The sequence below is a fragment of the Procambarus clarkii genome, chromosome 26 (genome assembly GCF_040958095.1).
Source record: "Procambarus clarkii isolate CNS0578487 chromosome 26, FALCON_Pclarkii_2.0, whole genome shotgun sequence".
Taxonomy (NCBI): domain Eukaryota; kingdom Metazoa; phylum Arthropoda; class Malacostraca; order Decapoda; family Cambaridae; genus Procambarus; species Procambarus clarkii.
The window spans coordinates 18,099,501-18,107,694 of record NC_091175.1 but is presented as its reverse complement, the minus strand read 5'-3'; the positions used below and the strand labels follow the sequence as shown (position 1 = coordinate 18,107,694).

Genomic DNA, 8,194 nt, shown 5'->3' with positions numbered 1-8,194 from the left:
CGCAGCAAACAAGTTTGTCCCAGTCCAAAAGGAAAACAGAGAAATGAAGATGAGAAACCCATGGTTTAATCAAAGATGTAGGCTAGCTAAGCAGCAAAGTAAAAGGGCATGGAGAAACTATAGGAATAACAGGACACTGGAGAGCAGAGAAAGATACCAGAATGCCAGGAATGAATATGTCAGGATGAGAAGAGAGGCAGAAAGACAATACGAAAATGACATCGCAAGCAAGGCAAAGACTCAGCCTAAATTGTTGCATAGCCACATTAGGAGAAAAACAACAGTAAAGGAACAGGTTATGAGATTAAGGATAGGGGCGGAAGGATTCACTACAAATGACAAGGAAGTGTGTGAGGAATTGAATAAGAAATTCCAGGAGGTCTTCACCTTAGAACAAGGAGAAATTCCAGAGGTAAGTGAGGGAATAGCTAACCAAGAACCACTGGAAGAGTTTGAGATTACCAGTGGGGAAGTAAGGAAGTGTTTACTAGAGTTGGACGTGACGAAGGCTATAGGCCCAGATGGAATCTCCCCTTGGGTTCTAAAGGAAGGAGCAAGAGAACTGAGCCTACCACTCTCCATAGTGTATAACAAATCACTGGCAACAGGGGAACTGCCAGATACTTGGAAAGCAGCTAACGTAGTCCCGATATACAAGAAAGGGGATAGACAGGAGGCACTGAACTACAGGCCAGTGTCCCTAACCTGCATACCATGCAAGCTGATGGAGAAGATTGTGCGAAAAAAACTAGTGGAGCATCTGGAGCGAAGGAACTTTGTAACACAGCATCAACATGGGTTCAGGGATGGCAGGTCCTGCCTCACAGGGTTACTTGAATTCTACGACCAGGCAACAAAAATAAGGCAAGAAAGAGAAGGGTGGGCAGACTGCATATTTTTGGATTGTCAGAAAGCCTTTGATACAGTGCCACACAAGAGGCTAGTGCGAAAGTTGGAGATGCAGGCTGGAGTGAAAGGGAAGGTACTCCGGTGGATAGAGGAATACCTAAGCAACAGGAGACAACGAGTCTGTGTGAGGGGTGAGGTCTCAGATTGGCGAGACGTCACAAGTGGAGTCCCGCAGGGGTCAGTCCTTGGACCTATACTGTTTCTGGTATATGTAAATGATCTCCCAGAGGGTATAGATTCGTTCCTCTCAATGTTTGCCGACGATGCAAAAATTATGAGGAGGATTGAAACAGAGGATGATAGTAGGAGGCTACAAGATGACCTGGATAGACTGAGTGAATGGTCCAACAAATGGCTGTTGAAGTTCAACCCGAGTAAATGCAAAGTAATGAAACTAGGCAGTGGAAACAGGAGGCCAGGCACAGGATACAGAATAGGAGATGAAGTACTTAATGAAACAGACAGAGAGAAAGATCTAGGAGTTGATATCACACCAAACCTGTCTCCTGAAGCCCACATAAAGAGAATAACGTCTGCGGCATATGCGAGGCTGGCTAACATCAGAACGGCGTTCAGGAACCTGTGTAAGGAATCATTCAGAATCTTGTACACCACATATGTAAGACCAATCCTGGAGTATGCGGCCCCAGCATGGAGCCCGTACCTTGTCAAGCACAAGACGAAGCTGGAAAAAGTCCAAAGGTATGCTACTAGACTAGTCCCAGAACTAAGAGGCATGAGTTATGAGGAAAGGCTGCGGGAAATGCACCTCACGACACTGGAAGACAGAAGAGTAAGGGGGGACATGATCACAACCTACAAAATCCTCAGGGGAATCGACCGGGTAAACAAGGACGAACTTTTCAACACTGGTGGGACGCGAACAAGGGGACACAGGTGGAAGCTGAGTACCCAAATGAGCCACAGAGACGTTAGAAAGAACTTTTTCAGTGTCAGAGTAGTTAGCAAATGGAATGCATTAGGAAGTGATGTGGTGGAGGCTGACTCCATTCACAGTTTCAAATGTAGATATGATAGAGCCCAATAGGCTCAGGAATCTGTACACCAGTTGATTGACGGTTGAGAGGCGGGACCAAAGAGCCAGAGCTCAACCCCCGCAAGCACAATTAGGTGAGTACAATTAGGTGAGTACACACACACACACACACACACACACACACACGCACACACACACACACACACACACACACACGCACACACACACACGCACACACACACACACACACACACACACACACACACACACACACACACACACACACACGTACAGAACCTTGAACAAACGGTGTTTATTTTTCCTCCATACTGACGTTTATGCTAATTTGGATATGCGTCTGCCAGAGCAAAATTAGTTATACTAATCACTAATATAGAACGAGTGGAAATTTGAAGTGGCACAGCGAAGCGACGGAGTCATGTAGGCCTAAACCTATTAAGGAATTATCAAGCTTGTTGATGTGTGATCAGATCACCTGGTAATATAATAAATGTGGTATCGTTGGAGTGTTTCAAGCGCAGGTCAGACATGTTGATTATCTTGTAGAAGATTGGCACCATTGCATTTGACACAAATCTAATGATGTACCTCGCTTTCAGGTCAATAATTATTCTCTGAGTTGACTTGAGTCCTGGGCTATGTTCAGGGGCTTGACGGCTGAGTAGACAGCGCTCGGGATTCGTAGTCCTGAGGTTCCGGGTTCGATCCCCGGTGGAGGCGAAAACAAATGGGAAGATTTCTTTCATCCTGATGCCTCTGTTCACCTAGTTTGGTGTGTGGATATCAAGTGTGTGATGAACACTACATAACAATACAGACGGCAAATCTTAGATTATTTGCGTTAACCGCGAAACCGAGATGATGATGTTTGTTGATACATGCTGAGTGATGAGTATGGGGTCACCGGGGACCCCATACTCATGGGGGTCGCTTCGGACACCATACTCATGGGAGTCACCTGGAACCCCATACTCACAGAGGTCGCCTAGGACCCCATACTCATGGGGGTCGCTTCGGACACCTTACTCATGGGAGTCACCTGGAACCCCATACTCACAGAGGTCGCCTAGGACCCCATACTCATGGGGGTCGCTTCGGACACCATACTCATGGGGGTCGCCTGGGACCCCATACTCATAGAGGTCGCCTAGGACCCCATACTCATGGGGGTCGCTTCGGACACCATACTCATGGGGGTCGCCTGGGATCCCATACTCATAGAGGTCGCCTAGGACCCCATACTCATGGGGGTCGCTTCGGACACCATACTCATGGGGGTCACCTGGAACCCCATACTCATAGAGGTCGCCTAGGACCCCATACTCATGGGGGTCGCTTCGGACACCATACTCATGGGGGTCACCTGGAACCCCATACTCATAGAGGTCGCCTAGGACCCCATACTCATGGGGGTCGCTTCGGACATCATACTCATGGGGGTCACCTGGAACCCCATACTCATAGAGGTCGCCTAGGACCCCATACTCATGGGGGTCGCCTAGGACACCATACTCATGGGGGTCACCTGGAACCCCATACTCATAGAGGTCGCCTAGGACCTCATACTCATGGGGGTCGTCTGGGACCCCATACTCATGGGGATCGCCTGGGACCCCATACTCATGGGGGTCGCCTCAGACACCATACTCATGGGGGTCGCTTCGGACACCATACTCATGGGGGTCACCTGGAACCCCATACTCATAGAGGTCGCCTAGGACCCCATACTCATGGGTGTCGCTTCGGACATCATACTCATGGGGGTCACCTGGAACCCCATACTCATAGAGGTCGCCTAGGACCCCATACTCATGGGGGTCGCTTCGGACACCATACTCATGGGGGTCACCTGGAACCCCATACTCATAGAGGTCGCCTAGGACCTCATACTCATGGGGGTCGCCTGGGACCCCATACTCATGGGGGTCGCCTGGGACCCCATACTCATGGGGGTCACCTGGAACCCCATACTCATAGAGGTCGCCTAGGACCCCATACTCATGGGGATCGCCTGGGACCCCATACTCATGGGGGTCGCCTGGGACCCCATACTCATGGGGGTCGCCTGGGACCCCATACTCATGGGGGTCACCTGGGACCCCATACTCATGGGGTCGCCTAGGACCCCATACTCATGGGGGTCGCCTGGGACCCCATACTCATGGGGGTCGCCTGGGACCCCATACTCATGGGGGTCGCCGGGGACCCCATACTCATGGGGGTCACCTGGGACCCCATACTCATGGGGATCGGCTGAGACCCCATACTAATGGGGGTCGCCTGGGATCCCATACTCATGGGGGTCACCTGGGACCCCATCCTCATAGGGATCGCCTGGGACCCCATACTCATGGGGGGTCGCCTGGGATCCCATACTCATGGTGGTCGCCTGGAACCCCATACTTATGGGGGTCGTCTGGGACCCCATACTCATGGGGATCGCCTCAGACACCATTCTCATGGGGGTCGCCTGGGACCCCATACTCGACCGGTTCTGTCCAGCATGTGTGTAATAGAATCCACGTGAGATTGATTCAATCATTTGTTTTATTATCTCTACATTAGATACGGTAATAATTAATTATGATGATGAATCTCATGGTATTCCCTCAAAAGTGTTGCCCGTTTTCTATATAGGACCCGCTTAACAAAACAATATTATTGTATCCGCTTACAGAACGTATTACAAAAATTACAGAACGTATTACAAAAATTACAGAACGTATTACAAAAATTACAGAACGTATTACAAAAATTACAGAACGTATTACAAAACTTACAGAACGTATCCGATACAGAACTGCTTAACAAAACGATATTGAACTGAAAACAGGAGATGCGTTTTCACCCCATAGGGTTATAAACTCATGGAACCGCTTACCCGCCGATGCGGTAAATGCCAAAAGTCTGTTGAATTTTACAATCAGACGAAAACAAACATTAGGGCAATTGGAAGGACATTAGAGGGCATGCTCGCCGCTCTTCTACCTACACCACAACGCAACAAGCACGCTTGAAACCTTGTCATGCTCAATATTAACTCGTGCAGTCATCGGGAGGATAAACCCCCTAATACAAACAGAAATTGAGGTATCGTCTTGGAAAATATAATAGACTACGCTAAAAATATATTTTCTATGAATGTTCAAAGAAAATGAAGTTACCTTTCATGAGAGACTATAAGATTTTAACTGGATATACCTAAATTTACTTGAGGACCATTAATAATAATAATTTTTATTTAGGTAAAAGTACATACATAAAGAGATTTTACAAAGTTTGTTGGCTTTATAGATAGAGCTAGTACATACCATGCCTAAAGCCACTATTACGCAAAGCGTTTCGGGCAGAACTCTCGACTGCCCTCGACGGGGACAAAATGCCGGCGGCTTTTTGTCCCCTATAGTTCCATGCACTTGTCCTGATGATTTTGTCCAGGAGGGTTTTCAAATTCAACAATGTTTTTGACAGATTCTAGAAATCCAACATTCTGTTTGTAACTCATTTTGTATGTATGTACTTTAGCTGAATAAACATTATTATTATTATTATTATTATTATTATTATTATTATTATTATTATTATTATTATAGATATGGTTTCGGCGGGTAGGAGGTTCTTTGGTCATATAATCTAAGGGTGAACAAGCATCTGTTTTCTATTCTGCATTGTGGCTTGTTGAGCTTGAAGTGTTGCTCCTTATTTGTGTTACATCTGACCTTTTAAAGTTATCTGGATCAATATCTGTATTTTAAAAGTTTCAATGAGATCAGCCTTGTCATGTCTGGTTTGCTTTTTTATTTATATATATATATACAAAGATTACACAGTGTAGGTCAAACACTAGCTATTAGTTCATCTAATGTTGCCCATCTTACAGGATGGTTAGTCATACATGGAATCAGGGGAGCAAATACCTGCATCAGTACAAAAACAAATCGACTCTAAAAATCAGGAGAGAACATGAAATGTAATTTACCTGAGGGCTACTAATTCTAGTGGCCTCGACGAGGACAAGAAGCTGGCGGCTTGTCAAAGACCCCCCCCCCCTTTTTGCCCTTGATGATCTGTTCCAGCTGTATTTTAAAACCCCAACAGAGTTTTGGTGATTCCGGCTTTTGCGGGTAGGCGGTTCCACGGGTTTACAACCCTACGAGTGAAGAAGCATCTCCTGTTCTCAGTCCTACATTGTGGCTTGTTGAGCTTGAAACCATGGCTCTTCGTTCCTGTTAATCTGACCTTTTGAAGAAATTGTCCGGATCAACATCCTCCAAATTGTTCAGTATTTTAAAGGTTTCAATGAGATCTGCGCTGTCATGCCAGGTCTGCTGTGTTGTTAGCCCTGTGGCCCTCAACTGTTCCTGATACGTGAGATGACTTAGCTCTCGAATGATTTTAATTGCCCGGTGTTGCACCTTCTCCAGAGCAGCTATGTCCTTCTGGAGATGAGGTCTCCGTGCCTGGATGCAATAATCCAGGTGGGGGCGCACCAGAGACTTATACAGTAGAATGACTACATTCTTTTCTTTAAAGGTAAAGGTACGCTTGATTATTCCCAGGATTTGGTTAACTTTTTCCCTGCCGCTCCCACTTGATGTACAACTTTCAGTGAATGATGGATTCTGACTCCAAGGTCCTTTTCTTCATCAATCTATTGTAAGGTAGTGCTGTTAATTTGGTAGTTGTGATGTGGATTGTTATGCCCCCCATGGAAGGTCTTGCATTTATCCACATTTAAAAGTATCTGCCAGTTTTCTGACCATTTGTGGAGTTCATGCAAATCTCTTTGTAAGGCCTCAATATCATTTTCACGTTCCACTTTACCATAGATCTTAGTGTCATCTGCAAATATGATGATGTGGTTTGTAATATTCTCATCTATGTCGTTGATGTATATGACAAAGAGGGTTGGCCCCGAAATGGATCCCTCTGGCACCCCTCTTATCTTGAGGTTATCTTGAAATGATTTCGGGGCTTTTTAGTGTCCCCGCGGCCCGGTCCTCGACCAGGCCTCCACCCCCCCCCCCCCCCCCCCCCCCCCCCCCAGGAAGCAGCCCGTGACAGCTGACTAACACCCAGGTACCTATTTTACTGCTAGGTAATAGGGGCATAGGGTGAAAGAAACTCTGCCCATTGTTTCTCGCCGGCGCCTGGGATCGAACCCAGGACCACAGGATCACAAGTCCAGCGTGCTGTCCGCTCGGCCGACCGGCTCCCTTACCACATTTCCCCAGTCAGATTCATTCCCATTTAGCACGACCCTTTGTTTAACCATTATTTTATCCATTCCAGTATTCTCCCATTTATTCCATGTGCCTGTAATTTCTTTGCCAGTCTTTCATGTGGTACATTATCAAAAGCTTTATCAAAGTCGATGTAAGATACATCTACCGGAAGTCTTTTCTCTGAATAGCTGGTTATCAATTCCAGAAATGTGAGCAGGTTAGTGAGGCTGGATCTATTTTTAACAAACCCATGTTGTGTTGATTTTACAAGATTGTTCTCTGAGATGTTCCCTGCTACTTGGGCTGGACGGTAGAGCGACGGTCTCGCTCCACGAAGGTCTGCGTTCGATCCCCGATCGTCCAAGTGGCTGGGGCACCATTCCTTCCCCCCGTCCCATCCCTAATCCTTATCCTCACCCCTTCCCAGTGCTATATAGCCATAATGACTTGGCGCTTTCCCCCTGATAGTTCCCTTCCCTTCCCTTCTCTGAGATGTTGTATGATTTCTTCCCTTAGGATTCTCTCCGTGAGCTTGTAGATGTGTGATGTCAAGCTGATCGGACGGTAGTTTTCCGCTGAGGTCTTTCTGCCTTTCTTGAAAATAGGGGCAACATTTGTATGAACAAATCCACAAGGGCCGTGATGAGGGTTCGAATCTACGTCTGAGAGGATCCCAGACATATTTGTATATAGCAAATCCAGGGTCACTATTCCTTGGTCCAGGGATTTTCTGAAAAGGAGTTTCAGTGGCAAGCATAGTGCATGTGCCAGTTCCATTACGACTTTGGATTGAATTCCAATCCACACCTGGGGCCTTTGAGTCTTAGTTTGTCAATGTTCTTCCTGACTGTGTCTCATGTAATGGGTATATCCTTTAATTCATTCTCTTCACCTCCTTCAACCATTTGTGTGGGTGATGGAATGTCATTTTGTCTTTCAAGAGTGAACATTGATGTAAAGTATTCATTCTTGGCGACTCTTTAAATAAACCTAATCTAGCTAATGCATGGATAAGATCACGAAAATAACAGCCTCATGGCAC

General features: G+C 46.5%; 1 long non-coding RNA gene across 1 annotated transcript in view; it reads left to right on the top strand.

Moving 5' to 3' along the window:
• Positions 1-8,194, top strand: part of LOC138369037 (uncharacterized) — a 160,875-nt gene that overhangs the window by 106,571 nt on the left and 46,110 nt on the right. The gene's annotated exons all lie outside the window — the stretch shown is intronic.